The sequence below is a fragment of the Perognathus longimembris genome, chromosome 15, assembly GCF_023159225.1.
Source record: "Perognathus longimembris pacificus isolate PPM17 chromosome 15, ASM2315922v1, whole genome shotgun sequence".
Lineage (NCBI taxonomy): Eukaryota > Metazoa > Chordata > Mammalia > Rodentia > Heteromyidae > Perognathus > Perognathus longimembris.
The window spans coordinates 11,603,890-11,628,213 of NC_063175.1; the positions used below are offsets into that span (position 1 = coordinate 11,603,890).

Genomic DNA, 24,324 nt, shown 5'->3' on the forward strand with positions numbered 1-24,324 from the left:
CTGGTAGGCGTACCCCGCACAGGTGGGCGGGGCCACAGCGGCAGCACATGCTCTGGTAGACCCGCCTACACAGGAGGGAGGGCAGAGCTATAAACCAAGCTGAGAAGCTATCCACAGATCTCCAGATGCGCAAATCACAAAGAAACATAACACAGTTCATCAAAGGGCAAGCCAACTCGCCAGCTCCAAAAAGCAGCACGACTGAAGAGGAGATGGAGAATAAAAAATCAAATGAGGCCATGTTAACTGAAATGATGGGAAATCAGAAAGCAATTCCAGGAGTTTAGAGCAGAAATCTTGAAGGACACCCAGGATGCCAAGAAAGAAATGGAAGCAAAAATGGATACAATGCAAGCCTCCTTTAAAGAAGACCTTCACATCCTGAGAAGTGAAATGCATGAAAAAATAGATTTAAAATACAACTCTTTAAAGGAAGAAATTTCCACGATCAGAGCTGATCTGACAACCATAAACAGCTCTCTGACATCCATAAACTCTGCAATTGAATCCACAGCACAAAGAATTGACCATATGGAATCCAGAATCTCTCGCCTGGATGATGAAGCAGCTGACAACAACCAGAAAATGACCACACTCCAAGAAACGGTGAAGCTTCAGGGCAGACTAATCCAGGAACTAATGGACAAAGACAAGAGATATAATCTGTGCATAATTGGAATAGAAGAAGGATCTGAAGACCAGAGCAGAGGGCTTAATCATGTTCTCAATAAAGTAATTGCAAAAAACTTCCCCAATCGCACAAGGGACCCCATCCAGGTAAATGAAGCCTATAGGACACCTGGCAGACCAGACCCCAGAAAAACCACCCCAAGGCACATAATATTCAACACTTCAGATCTCAAGATTAAAGAGAAAATTCTGAATTCAGCCAAAGTGAAGAAAGAAATTTTCTACAATGGGAAGAGGATTCGAATAAGAGCAGACCTCTCCACACAAACTTACCAAGCACGAAGTGAGTGGAAGAACACCATCCAAGTACTTCAGGCTAACAATATGCAACCTCGGATCAAATATCCAGCGAAATTGGAGTTCACATTCGAAGGGAAAACCAGATCTTTACACACCAAAGAGGAGCTAAAGGAGTATGTGAATAAAAAACCAGCCCTACAGCGAATTCTAAGAGGGGAGCCCCACCCAACAGAGATCGTACAAGTCACACAGACAGAAACAGAAAGAAACTACAATAGCCAAAGCCCAACAGAAAGAACAGCTCACTAAAGACAAGAAAAAAAAAAGAGGAAAAAAAAGCCCAACAAGAAAATGGAAGGAGAAAAAATACCCGTATCCTTGATCTCTTTAAATAAAAATGCTTTAAACTCTCCGATAAAGAGGAGCAGACTGGGCTGGGGATATAGCCTAGTGGCAAGAGTGCCTGCCTCGGATACACGAGGCCCTAGGTTCGATTCCCCAGCACCACATATACAGAAAAAACGGCCAGAAGCGGCGCTGTGGCTCAAGTGGCAGAGTGCTAGCCTTGAGCGGGAAGAAGCCAGGGACAGTGCTCAGGCCCTGAGTCCAAGGCCCAGGACTGGCCAAAAAAAAAGAGGAGCAGACTGGCAGAATGGATTTGCAAACAAAAAGTTGACATCTGCTGCCTACAAGAGACCCACCTTACAGCAAGAGACAAAAACAGGCTCCGAATGAAAGGATGGAGCAAGATCTACCAAGCAAACGCACCTACCAAAACGGCAGGTGTAGCCATCCTGATCTCAGACAAGCTGGACTTTTCATTAAAATAAACTCAAAAAGACAAACAAGGACATTACATTTTAATACAAGGAAAAGTCCAGAATCAAGATATCACGGTGATAAATGTATACTCACCAAACAACAGAGGCCCTACATATGTCAAGCAAATTCTCACAGAACTACAGAACAAGATAGACCCCAACACAATCATAGTGGGAGAATTTAATACCCCACTCTCTCCAAGAGACAGATCCAACACCCAGAGGACCAGCAAGGGAGCTGAGTATCTAAGTAACACCATATCCCAAATGGATCTGACAGACCTATACAGAATCTTCCACCCTACAGAGACCCAATACACCTTCTTCTCAGCGGCCCATGGATCATACTCCAAAATAGACCATGTCATAGCCCACACAGAGAACCTCAGCAAATACAAAAGTATTGACGTCATCCCATGTATTATATCTGACCACAGTGGATTAAAAGTAACCCTCAGGGGCTGGGGATATAGCCTAGTGGCAAGAGTGCCTGCCTCGGATACACGAGGCCCTAGGTTCGATTCCCCAGCACCACATATACAGAAAACGGCCAGAAGCGGCGCTGTGGCTCAAGTGGCGAAGTGCTAGCCTTGAGCGGGAAGAAGCCAGGGACAGTGCTCAGGCCCTGAGTCCAAGGCCCAGGACTGGCCGAAAAAAAAAAAAAAAAAAAAGTAACCCTCAATAACAACGGTTACCACAGAGGCTATACACATTCTTGGAGGCTAAACCCCACACTGTTATCCAACACTTGGGCCACAGACCAAATTAAAGATGAAATCAATGAATTCATAAGCCACAATGATAATGAAAATACATCACAAAGAAACCTATGGGACACAGCTAAGGCAGTACTGAGGAGCAAGATCATTGCCCTCAGCACTCACATTAAAAGAATGGAAGCAGAGCAGGTGAATAACCTCACGATGAAACTAAAACTACTGGAGAAACAAGAAATGACAGAATCTAAAACGACTAGGAGGAGAGAGATTACAAAGATTAAAGAAGAGATAAATCTGATTGAAAATAGAAAGACCATTCAACAAATAAATAAGACTAAAAGCTGGTTCTTTGAGAAAATAAATAAAATTGACAGACCCCTCACAAGACGTACAAAAAAAAAGAAGAGAAGAGACACATATATGTAAAATCAAGGACTCCACTGGAAAAATTACAACAAGTACACACGATATTCAAACGATCATAAGGAGCTATTTCCAAAACCTCTACTCAGCAAAAAACAATAATTTTACAGAAATGGATCAATTCTTAGAGAAGTTTAAACTGCCCAAACTGAACCAAGAAGAAATAAATCAACTAAATAAACCAATAACTTACAGTGAGATACAGGGGGTAATCAAGAACCTCCCAACAAAGAAAAGCCCAGGCCCAGATGGATTCACCAACGAATTCTGCAAAACCTTTAGTGAGGAGCTAATACCAATACTCCTCAAATTCTTCCACGAAATAGAAACAGAGGGAGAAATCCCAAACTCATTCTACGAAGCTAATATCATACTCATTCCCAAACCAGGCAAAGACCCAACAAAAAAAGAGAACTACAGACCAATATCACTAATGAACACAGACGCAAAGCTCCTCAATAAAATATTAGCTAACAGGATCCAGAAACTGATCAAGAAAATCATACATCCTGACCAAGTAGGCTTCATCCCACAGTCACAAGGATGGTTCAACATCCGTAAATCAATCAACGTAATTCACCACATAAACAGATCTAAAATTAAGAATTACATTGTTATCTCAGTCGATGCCCAAAAAGCATTTGACAAAACACAACATCCATACTTATTAAAAGCTTTGGAGAGAACAGGAATAGACAATAAAAGCCATATACAACAGACCAACTGCCAATATCATATTAAATGGAGAGAAACTTAAATCATTCCCCCTAAACTCAGGAACAAGACAAGGATGCCCACTCTCCCCACTTCTTTTCAACATAGTGCTGGAATCTCTAGCCATAGCAATAAGGCAAGAGGAGGACATCAAAGGGATCCACATTGGCAAGGAAGAAATCAAGTTATCCCTATTCGCAGACGACATGATCTTATATCTCAAGGACCCAAAAAACTCAGTCCCCAAACTCCTACACCTAATAAACCAATTTGGCAAAGCAGCAGGATACAAAATCAATCCACAAAAGTCAGCAGCTTTTCTGTACACCAGCAATATACAAACAGAAAAGGAAATTATGGAAACAATTCCATTTACAGTAGCCAGAAAAAGAATAAAGTACCTAGGGATCAACTTAACCAAGGATGTGATGGACCTATTTAATGAAAACTATAAAAATCTAATAAGGGAAATTAAATCAGACACAAGGAGATGGAAAGACCTCCCATGCTCATGGCTAGGCAGAATCAATATAGTGAAAATGGCCATATTGCCCAAATTGTTATACAAATTTAATGCAATCCCTATCAAAATCCCAGTCACATTCTTCACTGAAATAGAGAAAGCAATCCATAAATTCATATGGAACAGCAAAAAACCTAGAATAGCCAAAGCAATTCTAGGCAAAAAAAGCAGTGCAGGAGGTATCACAATACCAGACTTCAAGCTCTACTACAGGGCCATCATAACAAAAACAGCCTGGTATTGGTATAAAAACAGATCGAGGGGCTGGACATAAGGCCTAGTGGCAAGAGTGCTTGCCTCATATACATGAGGCCCTGGGTTCGATTCCTCAGCACCACATATACAGAAAATGGCCAGAAGTGGCGCTGTGGCTCAAGTGGCAGAATGCTAGCCTTGAGCAAAAAAGAAGCCAGGGACAGTGCTCAGGCCCTGAGTTCACGGCCTAGGACTGGCAAAAAATAAATAAATAAATAAAACAGATCGGAAGACCAATGGATTAGAATTGAAGATCCAGAAATAAAACCACACTCTTACAGTCAGCTGATATTTGACAAAGGAGCCAAAGACATAAAATAGAATAAACATAGCCTCTTCAACTGCTGGTGCTAGGAGAACTGGGCAGCCATATGCACAAAACTCAAAGTAGACCCAAGCCTATCACCATGCACCAAGATCAACTCAAAATGGATCAAGGACCTCAGACCCAAGACTATCACCATGCACCAAGATCAACTCAAAATGGATCAAGGACCTCAACATCAGACCTGAATCCTTGAAACTGAATTGAAACTACTGAAGGACAGAGTAGGAAAGACGCTAGAACTTATAGGCACAGGAAGGAACTTCCTGAATATAGTGTTTTAGTGGTAGAGTGCTTGCCTAACATGAATGAAGCCCTGGGTTCGATTCCCTGGTGCCCCATAAACAAAAATTGAATAAAATTAGGAGTGGAATGGTGACCTGAATAGTAGTATCAAGACCTCTCTAAAGGTCCAACAATAAAACAGTGACTATTTAAAGTTTCTGAAAAGTACCCTAAGACCATGCAGCAAACAAAGAAACATTCAAGAAAATGTGAATCCCCAGCCGAGGGCTGGTGGCTCAAGCTTGTGCTGCTAGCTACTCTGGAGGCTGAGATGTGAGGATGGCAGTTGGAGCCATCCTAGCTAGGAAGGTTCCTAGGACTCTTACCATCCATTTTTAACGCCAAGCAGCCAGAAGTGGAGATGTGGCTCAAGTGGTAGAGAGCCAGCCTTGGGTTAAAAATCTGAAGAGTGCGCAGACCTCGAGTCCAAGTCCCAGTGCTAGAACAACAACAACAAAACGTAGGAAGAATCAGTCATTTTAGATTAATTTTTCTTCAATTCAACCCTGAAAGTCATGTCCAATCCACCAGTGGGATCCTACCTTACAGATGTCCCTATCACACTGGGGACCTTCAATGGACCCCCCCACACCCCCCATGAGTCCCTTCACTTCAGAGCATGTGTTCTGCTTACACTTTCAATAAATGTGCTTCTTTACTGTTATTTTCAAAATCTATCATAAAAGCTTCTTGCATGTGGTTAGGAACCAGGGATGGGAGACGGGCTATGGTCAGGGAAGAAAGTTGGGGGTTGGGGGCCCTGTATTTGTGGCTGCCCTGAAGTCAGGGCCCCAGGGGACACAGTTGAGCTTCCTGTGTGAGTTCAAAACTTGTTCTCCTTTGGTTGCCTGGAGGAGATAAACCAAGCCCTTTCACTGTGCGAATCAAAGCTGACTTTGGGGAACTGAGGGATGAATTCCCTCAGTGCCCATTTTACTGATGGGGACCCGTGAGAGGAAGGCCAAGGGAATTATGGGTAGCATGACTAGCCAAGAATCCCCATACTTTCCACACAGTGAGCCCTTCATGAGTCCCGTCTTGTGGACATGAGCTTTATGGGAATGGTGATCCCACGTCTGCTCCCGGCGGCCCTCAAGCCACAGCCTGGGAGCCGCCTTGCCTTGCTCAATCCCTGGTCTACTCAGCTCCGCCTGAATGCACCTGTGCACACGTCAGTGCCGTGTCCCCAGGGGTCCAGAGCGGCCTGGCAAAAGGGAGGCGCTTACTGTCCACACCCACAACGGAAAAATGAATCCGTAAGACCTTCTTTCCCAACAGCCATAGGAAGGGGTGCTGTGATTTTACAGATGGGAAAACTGACTCACAAAAACACTCGGCTTTCTCCCTCCACTCATTCATGCTGTAGCAGGTACCTGTTTCCTACCCCCTTGAGGGGCACCCATCTGTAACAAAACCCCAACCTTTCCTGTCCTCCCAGCTCACCCCATACCACAGGGAGAGGAGTGTAAAGAGTTGTCTGTGGTGGAAATCTGGAGCTCCTTCTGCAAGGCAGAGTCTGTATCGGCACAGGCCCATTAGCGCTCACAGATCGGTCACCAGCCTTCCTAAGCTCTGCACAGCGCCTCTTCCGGCACCAGAGCTGACAGAGTGTCTTTCTCAGTTTTTCTCACAGTGTTGCTGTTGTGTATCTGGTGTATCATGGAAATGAAAGCTAGGTCTTGAGTCATCTCAAGAGCACATTTGCACATTGCAGGGGTGATCATTCCATTCATGGTGGTCTGTAGCTGTCGCCACTCTATAGGTGGAAGACAGGTCTTTCATAGATGTCCCTGGCCAATCGTCTATGCCTAACCGTCGTGACCCCTAGTCTGATCTTGTAAAGACTTCCCCCTTCCTGGCCTGGGGACCACAGCTCCTCCTCCGGATCCCAGCTGACTATCCCTCTCCCCTTTCCTAGGGCTTGAAGGCTGCTGGCTGACCAGCACACTCTCTGTGATAAACTTACTGCACACTATGACTCTGTCCTGAGAAAGCATCTTTACCAAAGAACTCAGGCATGGAGCCAGCTCAACTCCCTTTCTGGAGATTGCCAATGGCATTTGATTAGCTGGGCCCAGAACTAGCAGCATGTCCCACTCTCATTTCTCTAACAGCATCATTGCAGTCTGTCAGCTACAGAGACCTTGGGCTGTGATCTGGTGCACACAGCTGACCATCAGATCTGAGGGGAAGGAGTGGTTCTAGAGTCCCTAAATGGCCAGAAGCAAAGGGTTAGTTTCAGGCCTTCTGTTTAAAGCTCCTGCCTGCCCAGGACCAGCCATCTCTAACTTGAACCACACTTCAAAGCAGGCTCTAAGCTTTCAAGGCTCAGCAGCTCCTCTTCTTCAATCCCCACCACGCTTACGGCCAGCACGTGCGTCTGTAGGCCCCTTGCTTCAGGACACCGAGCTCACCACTCCTTACAGCACAGATGGCAGACAACTCTCGGGACCTGGGTTTCCTCTGCTGGACCACATCTCTCCAGTCAAAGACATGCTGGAAAAGAGGATGTAGACCCCACCCCCACCCCTGCACAGCTGGACATGGACACTTGGTGCTGAGTGGCCTGGACTATTGGTACAGGACAGGAGGGTGTGCTAGGGAGCTAGGCCATGTTCATGTGCTCTTGTGCTCGAGGCTGTTTGCAAACTGTGGACATGAGACCCTCTGTCTGCACCCTGTCTTCCCTGCCCATGTGCAGGGAAGAAGCTTGCCCACACACCCAATTTACACAGGAGGGAGGGTGGTCCACACATTCCCTCACAACCACAGCCAGGCCTGTACAGGGTAAACAGGAAACAGAGGCAGGCTGGCACAGAGCTGAGCTGACTGCCCTGCTGGTCCCCACCCACCCAGGGAGGGCACCTGAAACTCACCTTCTGCAATTTCTCAAAATGGATGACTCCTTCCTAGAAGACAGATAGGATTGTGGGTAGAAAGATGCCCTTCCTCCCTCCAATCCTCCATGCCAGGGGCTACCGCCCCTCCAGGGGCCAGGGGGCTCCTGCATGGGACTGAGGCCTACATCCCTGGTGGGACCTGCACTACTGGCCAGAGAGGTTCTGGGACTTAAGTGTGCAACCCCTGTGAGCCCGTGGGAGAGACTGAGGCTTCCGGTGAGAAGGCCTGACTGGCCCATGGTTTGCCTCTCCTTTGCCCCTCCACTGTGCGCTCTCCCCTCCCATAGAGGGAATTTACAGTCCCAGCCATGCTATGTGCCTAGAGCTGGATGTTCAGGGAGCTCTGGGGTCCCCTGGAAGATGGGCGCAGATTGGCAGGAGGCTCTGGAGAGCGCTAGAGCTCAGAACTCAGCGGGAGGACTTTCTCTCCCAGGCCCAGTTGGGCCCAGGCTACTCACATCCAGGAAGTCCCTAAAGGCACAGTCAATCATCCTGAAGTCTGACAGGAATATTTCCAGGTAGGGAACGGTGATCCTAACCTGTGGGATTCGGTGGGCTGATGAACAAGGCCTTTTTAGGCAGCTCCCGGTCCCACAGTGGCTTCCGTGTCAGAGGATCTTGAGGAGCCTGTGACCACCTCTATTTTGCCCTTGGGACTCCAAAGTGCATCCAGTCACATTCCAGGCTGGCATTTTCACATCCCGAGTTACGCAGCCTCTGAAGGCCATCCTCTTTTTTTTTTTTTTGGCCAGTCCTGGGCCTTGGACTCAGGGCCTGAGCACCTTCCCTGGCTTCTTCCCACTCAAGGCTATAGCACTCTGCCACTTGAGCCACAGCGCCCCTTCTGGCCGTTTTCTATATACGTGGTGCTGGGGAATCAAACCGAGAGCTTCATGTGTAGGAGGCAAGCACTCCTGCCACTAGGCCATATTCCCAGCCACAGGCCATCCTCTTTATAGCTTTGCTGTGCCCAGGGCTGCCTTCCTCTCACTTGACAGCTCATCAGGACAAGGCGCTACCAGAGTCAGAAGCCCACAATTACAGGGTTATTTCATTCAAGACAAGAGGTTGGGAAAGGCAGGTGGACGCCCTTCCTCCTCTCTCAGGGACCCGTGGCGTCTTTAGGACGCAGTCACTCACCCGCTCCTCGCACTGTGTCTGGCCCCTCTTGCCTTTCTTCTCCTTGGGGCCAAACTCCCAAGGCTCCTGCCGGATTGAGGGGAGGCAGGTGTGCGCTCAACCTCCGTCCCGGACCCTGAGCATGGAGATCCCTAGTTCTCTGTGCCAATGCTCCCGCTACCCTGCTTCTCTGTTCTAGTTCAGACTCTGCTCCGGCACCCACTGATGTGGGATCCCACGCGGGTGACCGGGCCTCCCTCTGCCTGCTCCCTCACTTCAAGGTGCTCACGAGAATGTGCCTGCCTCAGGAAGGACTCGGGGTCTCCTCCCTCGTGTGTACTCTCCTGAGTCCTCCTGCTGCCAAGGCCTCCTAAGAACTCCTGAAAGCTCCTCGGTACCTTGGGTCTCTTCAGCCCCTGGGATGACAGCCCTCCAAGTCCCTCTTCTCTCCACAGGGGAGACGACAAAGCCAAGCTAGAGGGAGGGACGGCGATCTATCCAGTTCACTGAAGCTTGTCATGGAAAAGCGGCCTTAAGCCTCTGAGCAGGGCCCAGTCAGTGAGCCCTTTGATGCATGTCTGGATCCTGAGAGGAGGGGAACCAGAGAGAGAGAGACAGAGACAGAGACACAGAGAGAGGACCATTGTCTTTCAGACTTCTTCCTGACCACACAGGTCCTGGAATTCCTTTCCTGGGAAGGAATCATGGCCATTAGGAATCTACCTCCCTCATCCACATCCCTATTCATGTGCCCTGTCCAAAAAATTAAAAAGTAAACACCAGCCTCAGTGCACCGGGAAGGGGGACATCCCAGTGCACATTCCTGCAGACCAACATGCCAGGTTTATGAAGCTGTGCACCCCGTTTCCTCTTTCCATGGAAGTGTGCACGCATGCGCGGTGATTTTGTAAGGCCCTCTTATTTGTACATTCAATTCTTTTTTGTTCTGATAGCATCACCTGAGCACCAGCTACATGTCTGAGTTTTGATTGTTACTTGGAGTTTCATGGATTTGTCTGCTCTGACTGGCTTTGAACCATGGTCCTCAGATCTCATCCTGCTGAGTAGGGTTCCAGGCATGAGCCCCCAGAGCCTGGATGCTCATATTTAGAAACCTATACTGTCCACAGCTCCAGCTGTGTGGTATCTCAGTGCTCCTCTGACCATCAGCAGCCATCTGCTCTAGGAAAGGGTGCAGTCGCCCAGAGATGGACGTCTTGGGCCTGGATGTTTGGATCCAAACCTCATGGTTCCATGTCCACTTGGCCTTTAGGGTGGACCCGAAAGATGCCATTCCAGAGCCGGCCTTACTTCTTGGTAGTGCAGCTAACAAACTAGGCCTGTGCATTCCAGGAAACAGTCCAGCATGGTTTGGGGAAAGGCAGGCACATCCTCTTGGGCCTACATCTGGCTAACGCCCAACCCCTGCAGGAAGAAGGGGTCCCCAGTCCCTGAGCCCTATTTGGTAAGCCATGGTGAGGAGTGGGCTATAGTGAGGATACATTCTCAGGGGGCTCAGTTCTGATGGCCAGCCTCCACCAGTGCTCTTGACAGCCTCCAGCCTTGTGTCTTTTTCCTTCTGCAGACAAAGCCTAACACTTTAACACACTAGTGAGAATTGCGAGAGTAGTGGGCTCCTGAGTTTGTCCATCCTCCTAGACACCACTCTAGAAACAGACATCCTCCCTTGAGAACAAAGGCTGCTCTGAGTTTGTCCTATGGTAATGCATCCTGGGGGGGAGTAGGAGAGAATTCTGTCATATCTAGAAGAGTCTATGAGGCTTCACACCTACTGAAACTGTTGAGGAATTTGATAGTTACTGGCTGCCTTTCCATGGTTTAGAATCCGGACAGCCAGGATTTTCTGAACTCAGTGCCAGCAAACAGATCCTGCTACGGTGAGGGCTTCATCTCCATGCAGCAGGTGAGGATAACCAGCTTCTCCCTAATGATCCTGTGGGCCCAGGGTCCCTCTGTCTGCGCTTAGCCACCCCTGCTCTGTGTACATCTCGGTTAGGGACCCTCCTCCCAGAAAGAGCCTGTCTCTCTCTTCATAAATGGAGAGACTGCTCTGTGCCAGGGCTCAGGTGCCAGAGGCAGAGAGCTTTTTCCAGAGGGAGAGTCGCAGAGAAGATCCCACAGTCCTGGGCAGCACACCCTACAAAGGCCAGCTGAGTAAGCATGTGCAGGCCTCTTACTACATGGCCTTGGCAACAGCCAGACAGCTGACTGTGTGAACAGCTCACCTCCCAGAATCAAAGTGGATATGATGGATTTGCGTGGCATTCCTAGGGCTCCCCATGGAGGAGTGGAGGAGTCCTCTGATCTCAGAGTTGGTCTCACCTTTGCAACAACAGGGCAAGTACCTGCTCCGTTTTGGTAAACTTTAGGTAAGAGGATAGGAAGGTGGAGATGAAGAAACGGTCCCTGGTCAGCTGGGCAGGCACCAACGTGGTCCACCAACAGCTCCAGTGTGCATTGTCTTCAGGCCTCCTCCTGCTTTGGGCTTGATCCTGGAGTGGGACCAAGGAGAGATACTTCAAGGGGAAACTAGAAAAGTACAAGAACACTCCCTGCCACATAGCGGAGTGAAATACCTGAAATACCCACAAAGAACTTACTACACACACAAGGCAGAGAGCTGGCGATGTCTAGAAGGATCAGAGTTATAGACTGGCCAGCTGTTTATTGCCCTAGGCCTTCCTGTGTGACCCGTGGGGTCCTATGGGAATATCTGAAGCACAGGCAGAAGGGGCTGACCCATGAGAACCAGAGGGGCAGGAAGTTCCACCCAACACTGATGTCACTCTCCCGCCCCTGCTGGAGCGGAAGAGTGGGGGGCGAGGGGGGCAGGGCCTCAAATGGAGATTGGAAACATTGGATGAACTGAATGGACGTAGGACGGGAGCTGGGGAGGCCAACCTAGATTTAAGTAAATGTGAGGATACGGGCCAAAGGAGGAGGTTGTGGGTGCTCTTAGTTGTAAGGTAACCCAGGACAAGGCAGTTGCAGACTGAGTGATGAAACTCCTGTCACCCTGACTGTGCCTCCATGGATTTTCTCCCCTCTAAGGTCATTTCATCTGGAGGCCCCAGTGAGTTCATTCATCTGGACAGCATCAGGCCTTTGCTCCCTGTAGGTTGGTGCCTCAGCCGCTGAGAGGTGTTTCTCAATCCCAGGTTCCCCGAGCCTCCCTCCAGTGTCTGTTGCCCAAAGACCAACATGGACAGCAGTCATTTGGAAGCCCTCTGGGGTGAGCCTGGGCAGGCCTGCATCTGGGGAGACTCAGTGGAAGGCTGGCCACGGCACTGAGTCCCAAGTTCGAGGCCAGGATGGGACATCCTATAATGACCTCGGAGCAGGAAAGTCCACAGAGGCACAGTTAAAGGGGACAAAGGAGTTTTACTTACTGGCCCGCAACTACCTTGTTCTGGGCTAACTACCCAGAGCCAAGAGCAGCCTTGCCCTCCCGACCTCCAAGGAGGCTCTCTCTCCTGCTCTCTGCTGCTTTTCCTGGGCAGCCTGGACCTGCAGCAGCTGGGGGGGGGGTTGGGGGGAGTGTTAACCTGGCTGTCCCCACCCATCCCCCACGGCCCCCTGCACAAAGGACCTCAAGATGACTGAAGACCTAGCTTTAGTTCCCATGATACATAAAACCTGTTACCAAACAGCCACATCATGAGGAAGATGCCATCTCAGGGAGAGGAATGACAGGCACTGTGTGGGGCTCTGGAGCCCTGCTGACCAGTCTGCCAGCTTTTTGCTAGTTAATAGAGGTAAGAATCTCACAGAGCCTAGGAGAAGGAGAATGGGTATGAGTGAGGGAAGGGAGAGATAGACAGAGGAAATGGAACCAAGGAGAGAGTTGTGGGAATCTCAGTTTGTAGCTGGCTGGTCAGAACTCACATAAACAACCCAGCTTGAGATTGGCATATAAAGCAGAGAGGCAGTTGGAAATGAGACCTTGACCTGAGGGATCTGAGAATTTCAGAATCCACTTGCAGCACAGGGCACCTGGCTGGTGTCTGCTGCTGCAAGAGTGAATGCTTGCTTGCTGGCAGGGGGAGGGGACCTTTGCAGGTCATAGGTGTCATCTGTGCTGATGGTGGTATGGGAACTGAGCCAAGCAGTGGAGCCCTGGCCTCCTTTACAGTGGTCTGCAGGATCATTCTTCCTATGTGTAGGTAGGGGTGAGGTGTGGGAAAGTGTTGGTACTGGACCTTGAACTTAGGACCTCACACTCTTTTTTGCCAGTCCTGGAGCTTGGACTCAGGGCCTGAGCACTGTCCCTGAGCTTTTTGCTTAGGGCTAGCACTCTGCCACTTGAGCCACAGTGCCACTTCTGGCCTTTTCTGTTTATGTGGTATTGAGGAATCGAACCCAGGGCTTCATGCATGCCAGGCAAGCACTCAACCGCTAAGCCACATTCCCAACCCAAAGGCCTCATACTCTTGCTGGGCTTTTTCACTCAAGAATGGTGCTCTACTACTTGAGCCACATCTCCAGTTCCAAGCACCTTTCTTTCTTCCTTTCTTTTTTATTTATTTATTTATTTATTTATTTTATTTATTTTTTGGTGTTGGTACCAGGGCTTGAACTCAGGACCTGGGTGCCGTCCCTTAACTTTTTTGTGCAAGGCTAATGCTCTATCACAGCTCCACTTCCAAATTCTTTGCTAGTTACTTAGAGATGAGAGTCTCAGGGACTTTCTGGTCTGGACTTGCTATACCCACCATCCTCAGATCTCAGCTTCCTGAGTAGCTAGGATTACAGGGATAAGCTGCTCTCACCTGGTTCCAAGGACCATTCATATGTTTGTCCCTATTTGTACATTAGACTCAGTCTTGGGGTTCTCAGTGACTTCTCTGTCCCCTCTTTAGAAGTATCTGGAATCTGTGACTCATAAACCTGTATACCTTTTTCTTTTTTCTTTTTTGCCAGTCCTGGGGCTTGGGGACTCAGGGCCTGAGCACTGTCCCTGGCTTCTTTTTGCTCAAGGCTAGCACTCTATCTCTTGAGCCACAGCGCCACTTCCTGTACTGAGGATTCAAACCCGGGTCTTTACAGTGCGAGGCAAGCACTCTACCGCTAAGCCTCATTTCCAGCCCTGTGTACCTTTTTGATGCAGCTTCAGCCTTCTGATGACATGTGGGCTACATGTGACCTTGTAATCTTTTGGGAGAAAACCCAGAAGAATGCATTGTCAGAGTCTTGTTTGTTGGGAAAGGTAGATGGATATTTTGTCCAACCTGATAACACTCTTCTCGGGAGTTACCCTCATTCTGGGTGCAGTTACAAGCTGCATTTCAGGTGGGTGTGGGTGAATTACATGTCTCTCTTTTCATTCTCCTTGTCTCTTTGAAGAAAGCTGTCTTGCTGTCAGTAACATTGACCCCAGGAGGCTTCAAGACGATCTCATGTGAAAGCTGCAGGACAAAATGACCAATGCTAATAGGCTCGCAGACACTACATTTGAGCCCACTTCAGGACTGGGCCCAGAGGGAGGGGAGCTCGAGACAAGCTCAGAGCCCCTTGAGTATCACCAAGTAGATGGCAGTGGAATGGTCCACTTTGTCTCCGAGGCACTATGTTTATGAACTATTATCTGCTGAGAGCAGGCCAGCAAATGCTAAATCTTCTCCCCCAGTTTTCATTCTCCTCACATTGTGTGGACACAGCAAACTGACAGCAACCAATGAACACGTCACATTCTCAAAGAACTTAGAGTATGACATGGACGTTGACCCGGGAGCCTTTCCTGCATGCTCACCTCTTTCCTGAGCTGAAGCACACAGGAGGCACAATAAGCAAATGAACGCTTACGCAAGAGTCTGCTTCAAAATGAAGGCTTATTTGTCCTTCAGTGTCTCAAGTGAGCACTGGTGCTTTAAAACAAGAGCAGTAACTCTAAACCCTAGTGCAGGGCAAGCTGTTCTGACTGGGGTCCTAGTGTTTCAGAATCTGAAACCAGAGGCCTGCAAAGACCTGAAATACAGCACTGGAGGTGGGCCTGACTGACCAAGTCATGGAGACTGACTAATGAGTCATCTTCTTCTCAGAGATAAGTTAGAGAGGAAGACTCAATTTACGAGCCCAGTGGGTGACAATAGGAAAGCCAGGCAACAGAGAAGCCCCCAGCAAAGGAGGGGAGATGGCCTAGTGAAATTTGCAAATTTTGGGTTTTTTCTTTCTTTGCCAATACTAGGGCTGGAATTCAGGTCCTGGTGCTGTCCCTTAGGTTTTTTACTCAGAATGTGGGAGAGCTAGTGCTTTACCTCATGAGCAATACTCCCATTTCTACCTTTTCCTTTAGTGGTTAATTGGAGATAAGAATCTTAGGGACTTCCCTACCTAGACTGGCTCTGATCTCAAATCTCAGCCTCCAGAGTAGCTAGGATTACAGGCGTGAGCTACTGGTGCCCTGCTGAACTTACATATTTTAAGAGGCTGCAGCTGCAAGCTCTCACATGCTAGGATCCGCGAATCCTTCAGCTACTTGGTCCTGAGTACATTTTCCATTGTGTGCTAGCAGATGCTAAGCACTCGGAGCACATTTGCATTGGATTGATGTGCACAGACATTCATTACCAAGACTGACCTCATATGAACACAGACCCTTTCTCTCACATCATCTCAGCAGGGCAGCCATTGGCCTTAGTGTCTTCTGCACGGCTAAGATTAAGGAAAAAGTCATATAGTAAAGAATACATTGATGTAAACCCTCGCTGAGTAAAAGCTTGTGCCCACTGCAGTACCCCATTTCCCAGACAATCCTGATCTAACAGCTCCCCATCCTTGATCCTTCCTCACATTTGCACATGGCTATTTTTGACCTGTAGACCCCTGTGACGTCTCTGCTACAGACTGTCCCTTTCCTCAGGCTTCGGAGTCTTGAATTCCTGAAGTACTATGCTGTCCTGTCTGAACACTGTGGTACTGAGATCCGTGCTCCACACTACTACAGTGCCTGGCTCTGTGAAGAAATCTTTTTTTTTTGCCAGTCCTGGGGCTTAGACTCAGGGCCTGAGCACTGTCCCTGGCTTCTTTTTGCTCAAGGCTAGCACTCTGCCACTTGAGCCACAGCGCCACTTCTGGCCATTTTCTGTATATGTGGTGCTGGGGAATCGAACCCAGGGCCTCATGTATATGAGGCAGGCACTCTTGCCACTAGGCCATATCCCCAGCCCTGTGAAGAAATCTTAATAGCCATGCAAAGCTAAGAAATATCCAGACTCAATCAGGTCTGAGCCAGATGTTGAATCTTACAACCATAGCTTAAGATACTGATCTACTGGGGTCAAATACTATTATGTCCTCTCATGTCAAAGTCACACTGGGCTTTAGGAAAGGCTACACAACTCTTAGCTCCAATTAGCCTCCAAAAAAAGCAGAAACTGGAGCTGTGGCTCAGGTGCTAGAGTGCTAGCCTTGAGCAAAAAAAGCTTACAAATAACACCTAGGCCCTGACAATGGATATATATTTTTTCATGGACTGGATTTTTCTTCCATAAGGAATGGTGATAAGTACATTTCTTTTGAAGTAGAATTACTGAATCACACGTTCTATGTATGTTTGACTTTACTAAGTATTGCCAAAATATATTCTGGTTTCTTTTCAGACCACATAAATCTTTTACCTTTTACTAAGTATTGCCAAACTAAAGTGGTTGTACAAGTTCACATTCCCAGTGCCACTGTGTGGAAGCTGTGTTTCTTTGTGTGACAAGCAGAATAAGAAGCCCTCAAGGTATCCCTGTCCTAATTCTCAGAGTCTTTAAATAGATTTCCTCAGGAGGCAAAAGGGACCTTGTTGCCACAATTAATATCTTTAGATGAAGACAGAATCCTGGGTTACATTGGTAAGCCCAGTGTAATCATACAAATGCTGAAAAGCAGGGGAAAGAAGAAAAGAGTAGGGGGAGCTGTGGCTACGGAGGAATGAAGACAGTGTTGCTAGCTTTGAAGACAAAGGGAGTGGGGATGTCTCTTGAAGCTGAAAAGGCAAGAAAATAGATTCTTCCCCAGAATCTCCAAGAAGAAAAGCATATTACCGCAACTTGACTTTGTCCAGTGTAGGCCCAAGTCTGATTTCTAGCCAACAACAGAGTAATAAATGTGGGTTGTAATAAGTTGATGATGTTACCTCATCAACAGAAAATGGATAGAGTCCACATCCTTACAATATTTTGGATTATCTGGTTTTTACAGTTTGTTTGTTATTCTGGTAGATGTTATTTTTTGTTTGTGTTTCTGCCAGTCTTGGGGCTTGAACTCAGGGCCTGAGCTCTGTCCCTGGCTTCTTTTTGCTCAAGGCCAGCACTCTGCCACTTGAGCCACAGCGCCACTTCTGGCCTTTTCTATATATGTGGTGCTGAGGAATCGAACCCAGGGCTTCATGTATATGAGGCAAGCATTCTTGCCACTAGGCCACATTCCCAGCCCCTGGTGGATGTTTTATAACATCTAATACCATGGTTTTAATTTACACCTGCCTAATGAGAAGGCAGGTCAATCACCTTTTTTACTTTTTTCTTATACCATGTAGTTATGTGGTATGGACGTTTTCCTTTGTGAACTACCAGCTCATACACATTACTCATTTCCATTGGAGTCTCCTTTCCTTAATGATTGTCCTTTTCTAACTTTTCTTGTGGTTTTTTGCATACTCTGTTTATTTTTTTAGGCACTTGTGGTTTCTCTGTCTTAATATGGAATGTTTGGGTAATAGAAGTCATTTGTGTGTTTGTTTTTCTTTCCTCAGGCGTGTGCAACCATTTTACATCCCAGCCCAGAACTTTTCATATCTTTTGATTTAGTTTTTTCCTTCATGGTGTCATTTCTTTTGAAGAATCCATTCTCTACCAAAGCCAAGAAGATATTTTCCTGTTACATTGTGAAGATTTTATGTCTTTTGTGTTCATAACTCATTTCATCTGGAATTGGTTTTAGTATATGGAATGAAGTAGGGATCAAATTTATTTTTCTTCTTAAGTAGCACCCAAATTGGCCAGCATTAGTGTTTTTCTATGTCTCTCCAGTGTTACTCTTGTCTCTACATTGCCATTGTTTTCATAAAGAAAGTGTAAATGTATGTATAGGCCTGTTTCCGGACTTCTTTTTCATTGCCTATTTGTTTACATTTACTGAGACACTATGCAATGATTGTAGCTTTTTTTTTTATTTTATGGGTTTTTTTTTGGCCAGTCCTGGGGCTTGGACTCAGGACCTGAGTGTCCCTGGCTTTTTTTTTGCTCAAGAATAGCACTCTGCCACTTGAGCCACAGCGCCACTTCTGGCCATTTTCTATATATGTGGTGCTGGGGAATTGAACCCAGGGCTTCATGTACGCGAGACAAGCACTCTGCCACTAGGCCATATCCCCAGCCCATGATTGTTGGGACCTGATGGATACCTTCTTCTCACTTCTCCAGAGGAGATGCCCAAATGTTGGAGTCTCTAGGACCCTCTTCCCCCTATCTCCCGGGGAATGCCTGAACCCAAATTATGAAAGACACTCAGCCCTACCCCTCCCACTGGCAGAAGGAATAAGGCGTATCTTCATGGGTTACGCTAAGTTGAGGAAAGGTCGCTGATGTCTCCCCTCCCCCCTGGTCCCCTCATGTTTCAGGAGCAGCGAAGACATCAGGGAGATGCCTGGAGGTTTGAATGGGTCTCAAAGGATTTAATTGGGAGGGGGTTTATATAGCGGTAATGGCGGGAAAGGGGGGGGGGCTGTCCAAAGGGCCACTCATAGGCTAAAGACCATGTCCATCAGGTGATGTCATGAAACTTCCTTTATGGGCTGGACAATCCCTATCATGGTGGCAGGCACGTGTTTGCCTCCCCCAGGGGTGGGGTCTTCTCTTCCGTTGAGGCTGGAAGGTGGGAGTGGCTAGCTTTTTACACTGCCCCAGGGCTGGGGGAAGGAGAGCATCTTGGGAGCTCCTGTCCCCCTTCCCCCATTGAGGCCAAAACTGAGTCCCCAACACATGATTGTAGCTTTAAAGTAAGTTTATACATTCGATATGGTTAATCTATCCAGTTTGTGGTTTTTCTTCAAGATTTGATCATTATTTCTTTGCCTTTTGTATTTCAACATATACTTTTAGTATAATAGAGTTGATATTCACATATACAAAAAACTAGCTCAAATTTTGGTAAGATGTGAATTAAACCATAAGTCAATTTGGAGGACAATTGACATAAATTAAAATTTGAGTTGTCTCAGCAGCAATCTCACAAGCAGATACGTGCCCATACTTAGACCTTAGGAGCCCCATGAGACCCCTCCAGCTGCTGTCCTTCCCATCATCGCCATCAACTTCCAAGAGCAGAGACTGCTTTTGTCCAGTGTGGGATGTTGTATAAGTGGAATTAAAGATTATACATTCTTCATACCCTGTTTCTTTCAACTATGAGAAACTTTCATTGTACATGTATTTGTACATGATTCAGTCTCATGAATCTACATTATTTCATTGTGTGAATAAACTGCATTATTGATTAAAAAAAAATTTGAGTTGTCTAAGGGCCTGCAGCCTTGATACCACCTTACATTTTATATAAGAATCCAATAAAGGGCTGGGGATATGGCCTAGTGGTAGAGTGCTCACCTTGTATACATGAAGCCCTGGGTTTCATTCCCCAGCACCACATATATAGGAAAAGTCATAAGTGGCGCTGTGGCTCAAGTGGTAGAGTGCTAGCCTTGAGCAAAAAGAAGCCAGGGACAGTGCTTAGGCCCTGAGTCCAAGGCCCAGGACTGGCAAAAAAAACAAAACTAATTTCTAAGTTCTTTGTATCTTTATTTATTTGGGTTTTTTTGAGTGCTGCCTGAGAAAGATCTCTTGCCCTTAAAATTACAAAGGCCACAGATTCCACCCTAGGTGTAAACTATCCAGCTTCCTGACCTTGGAGCCTGGCAGGAGCCTAACCAAACTGTGTTTGTTTACAGCTTACCTTCACCTCCTGTTTTCAGGAAGTCACAAATCCTAGAATTGTTTCTCATTGACCCCATTCTGGTGTTGGTAACTTCCAAGAGACTGCTATCTTGTTTTCTGCAGTATTTCCCTATTTGATGTTGAATAAAAGCCCTGTTCACAGGACCCCAAAACCAGTTCCATGGTCCAGTCTCCATCATTGCTTTGTTCCTGGCCGAGGCAGGACAAGGAACTCGTGGTGGTTTGCAGCAGTATCTATCCTAGAGAAATGAAGGCATACATCTACATCAAAAGCTTGTAGATATTTATTACTCATATCAGCTAATACAGGTGAACAATCCAAATTTCTATCGGCCAATAAAATCTAATGTAGCAATATAATAGAATATTATTTATCAGAAAAAAAAGGAAATACTGAACATATGACAACATATGTGACCCTTGAAAACATATATGTGAAGTGAAAGAAGCCAGTGGTTAAAGAACATACATTATTTGAATCTGTTTGTGTAGCAAGTCAGAACAGGCTAAGTGATAGAGATAGGAAGTTGATAGTTGCTTTGGACTGGGGTTGTGCAGGATGGCAGTGGTAAACGATTCCTAATTCAGGCCTATTACCTATACGTAAGCACTTACTAGTTACAAATAGGGTTTTTCCACTTTTCTTTTTTGTGTGTGCTTACATGGCGCACATGTTCATGATCTGCTACTGGGACTTGAACTGAGGGCCTTGGTGCTGTCCTTGAGCTTTTTTGCTCAAGGTTAGTGTACTACCACTTGAGTCACAGCTCCACTTCCTGCTTTTCTAACTGGTTAACTGGAGATAGTCTCACGAACTTTCCTGCCTGAGCTGGCTTTGAACCATGATCCTCAGATCTCAGCCTCCTGAACAGCTAGAAAAATAGGTGTGAGCCACAGGCTATCCTACAGAAAGCTGGTACTCTGCCCCTGGAATCAGAATTCCACTTTCAGGTTTTTCTTAATTTTTGTTTCCTGATTAATTGGATAGGAGTCTTATAGATTTTCTTGCCTAGGCTGGCTTTAAGCTGTTATCTTTAGATGCCAGGATTACAGACCCTAACCACAGTGTCCTGGTTTAAATAGAGCTTTTACATGTATTGGGAATAAACTGTTCTCAAAGGTGATTGTACAACTGTTATGGATATTCTAAAAACTATTGAATTGTGCACTTGAATAAATTTTATGGTACATAAACTATATCTCAATAAAGCTATTTTGTAATATACACATACATATTAAACTGTGAAGCTCTAAAAAGAAGGAAAAGTGATATTCGTTTTCCTGAGTATAATCTGTATGTGAGTACTTTTGGTGATTTTATTCAATATAGTTTTCTGGATGTCTCAGGAAAATGCATTTTTATAATTGAAAGGCTCGAGATGTATAAATGTTATTAAAGATATAGAATCTTCTCAATGCTCCAAGTAACAAGAATAAAATAAGTCTCCTAAAAATACAAAAACACGGTTTGAGGGCAAAGTGACCATAGGTCTCCATTGGCCGGGCAGATTTTTTGGCTTCAGGAAGGAATGAAGTGGTGGCAAGCAGTGGAGATTTGCCCACATTTTCCTTATTTACACAGAACTGTTACGAGCAAAATGTTACACAAGGTCATTTTTAAATGTTTGTGTGTGCCAGTCGCAGGGCTTGAACTTGGGGCCTCTCATTCTTACCCCCACCCCCACCCTCAAGGAAGGTGCTTTACTCTGTGAGCTATGACTCTAATTCTGGCTTTCGTTGTTGTTAACTAGTTATTCGGAGAAAAGTTGTTTTTTTACCTCTTAGATTTGCCTTTCCAGTCTAGCTTCCAATACGGATCCTCAGATGTAGCTTCTGGGGTAGCTAGGATTACAGATGTGAGTCACTGGTGCCCAGCTGTTTTTACATTATTGATTTGAATTGAAAAAGGCAAGTTATTAGAGTGGCTTTCAGGTGGTAAATATCTTGGGTAGGAGTTTTGGTTAGAAGCAGAGTAAAAGAGTGGTAACTATTCTTGTAATTGGAAACAGCAACTAATTACTAATTAGGCCCAGGATGATTAGTGATGACCTTGGTGTAACTGAAGATGACACGATGTGAGGACTAGCTCTCTTTGACACCAGAACGGGTGGCTGAGGGACAATTTGATGGAAAAGTAACAAACATGATTGTATACAAACTCTACCATTCTGAAGAGAATCGGGATTCTAGCATTTGAATTCTAACTCTCCTGTTTCCTATTGAGCTTTGTTGACATACTTGATCTCTGGTTTTATTTTAGGAATGGTAATGCCCATCTCTACTTCACACTATTAGCAATTAAATTAGAAAGCACATTAAAGAGTTAGTATGATGTCTGACACATGTATGGAAGATGTTTTAAATATGCCATGCTATAACAGATCTAAGGGAAGGGAATACAGAACTTTTTTTTTTTTTGCAATTTCCTGTAAATCTGTAATGATTTTGAAATTAAAACCTAAAATATGTATTAGGTGGGTATGAACTGTAGTTGTTGTCTTGTGCTAAAAGTCTTCTATGCCAACTATACTGTATATAAGCTATATTGTTTCATCATGCTCAAATTCTTGACAAAGAAGGAATCAAGGACCAATGACAGTAGTTAAAAAGAGTTAACCACAGTGAAACTTGACTAGAAACAAATTCTCCAGCATGATACAACCATCCAGGGCTTCAGTATGAGCTTGAACTGTCTGAGGAATTAGAAACCTGTGAAACTTCTGCTTCACAGATTAGATTTCCATTTTGTAAGGCAGAAAACAAGACTTCGGGTAGTTTTTAATGGAATGGGCAATGGAGAGGTGACAAGTCAAGAAGATTCACAGGGAAATCAGGACTGGAAGGCCTTTTAGGAACGCCTACAAGCTGTGTGAGCATCTCAGACACTGGCCAAGTAGAGAAGGGAGCAGTGTGGAAGGAATGCTAACAAGAGCAGGGAGAAGGGGAAGGAGCCTGCTCCTTTCTGTCTGGGCATGAGTCACTGCGTAGGATTACATTCCTCAGCCACTGGCACCAGGTTCAAACCAACTGTACTATTTGGATTCAGAATAGTAAACATTTCTTCAGCATACAATCTACAGTGCACCTTGGCAGGTTCTCCTGCAGTGGCCTCATGCTTCTTAGGTGAGCACTCTCGTGCTAAGCAAGATCTCTATACCTTTTTATGCAAGTTATTTTTGAGATAGAGTCTCCCTTCCTGATGGGGGGTGCACTTCTGAGCCATGGTCTGCCTATTTTAGGCTTTCGATCACAGTTGGGATAACAGACTTGCACTACTATGCCTATCTTCTTTCCCTTGAGAAGGAAGTCTCCTATCAAATCGTGTTCCAATCTCAGTTTCCCAAGGATTCCAATGTGAGCCACTGTCCTGAAATTCATACAATTAAAAAAATGTAGACAAGGGGCTGGGAATGTGGCTTAGTGGTAGAGCCTAGCATGCATGAATCCCTGGATTCCTCAGTACCATAACAGAAAAAGCCGGAAGTGGCGCTGTGGCTCAAGTAGTAGAGTGCTAACCTGAACAAAAGAAGCTCAGGGCCAGTGCTCAGGCCCTGAGTCCAAGCCCCAGGACTGGCAAAAAAAAAAAAAAAAAAAAAAAAAAAAATGTAGACAAGGCTTTTTAGATTAGAAAAAAAAAATCATTATACTAGGCTCCAAACACTGAGGTGAGAAAAAATTAAGGCATTTTCTTTTTTCAGGACTGAGGATAGAACTCGGGCCAAATTCTCTTCCACAGAGCCACATCTGAGTGTTTTTGCTTTTACTTTCTTTTTCAGATAGTCTTACCCTTACCTCCGGTGTAGCTGGAATTGTAGCAGTGTAGTAAGGAGGTCTGATCTGGCCAGTGACATCATTGGCCACATAGTGAGTTGCACTATCTGGCATCTTGTCTTGATGGGTGTGCCTGAGTTCCTAGAGGAAGTCCTGCTCCCAGGTGATGGGTGTGCCTGAATCCCTAGAGACAGGGGTGGGCACTTGGCCTAAAGGTTACTGAACCTGTCAGTCAAGTGCCTGGGACTGGGAGCTTCCTGTGACATGGCCCCCTGACCTGACCTTATTTAAGGTCAGACCAGCCCAGGTGCCATTATGCCATTCACTTGTCTTCATCTTCCTATCTTTTTTTTTTACACTTTTTTTTGTTTTGGCCAGTCCTGGGCCTTGGACTCAGGGCCTGAGCACTGTCCCTGGCTTCTTCCCCCTCAAGGCTAGCACTCTGCCACTTGAGCCACAGCGCCGCTTCTGGCCATTTTCTGTATATGTGGTGCTGGGGAATCGAACCTAGGGCCTCGTGTATCCGAGGCAGGCACTCTTGCCACTAGGCTATATCCCCAGCCCTCATCTTCCTATCT

General features: G+C 46.2%; 1 long non-coding RNA gene across 1 annotated transcript; it reads right to left on the reverse strand.

Annotated features, from left to right (window-relative positions):
- Nucleotides 1-5,303: 5,303 nt before the first annotated feature.
- LOC125363825 lies at nucleotides 5,304-20,114 on the reverse strand. The gene is made up of 3 exons (XR_007213354.1): nucleotides 20,027-20,114; nucleotides 17,575-17,580; nucleotides 5,304-5,316 (listed from the first exon to the last, which is right to left on the reverse strand). It is a non-coding gene; the product is annotated as an uncharacterized LOC125363825 (long non-coding RNA).
- Nucleotides 20,115-24,324: the final 4,210 nt, after the last annotated feature.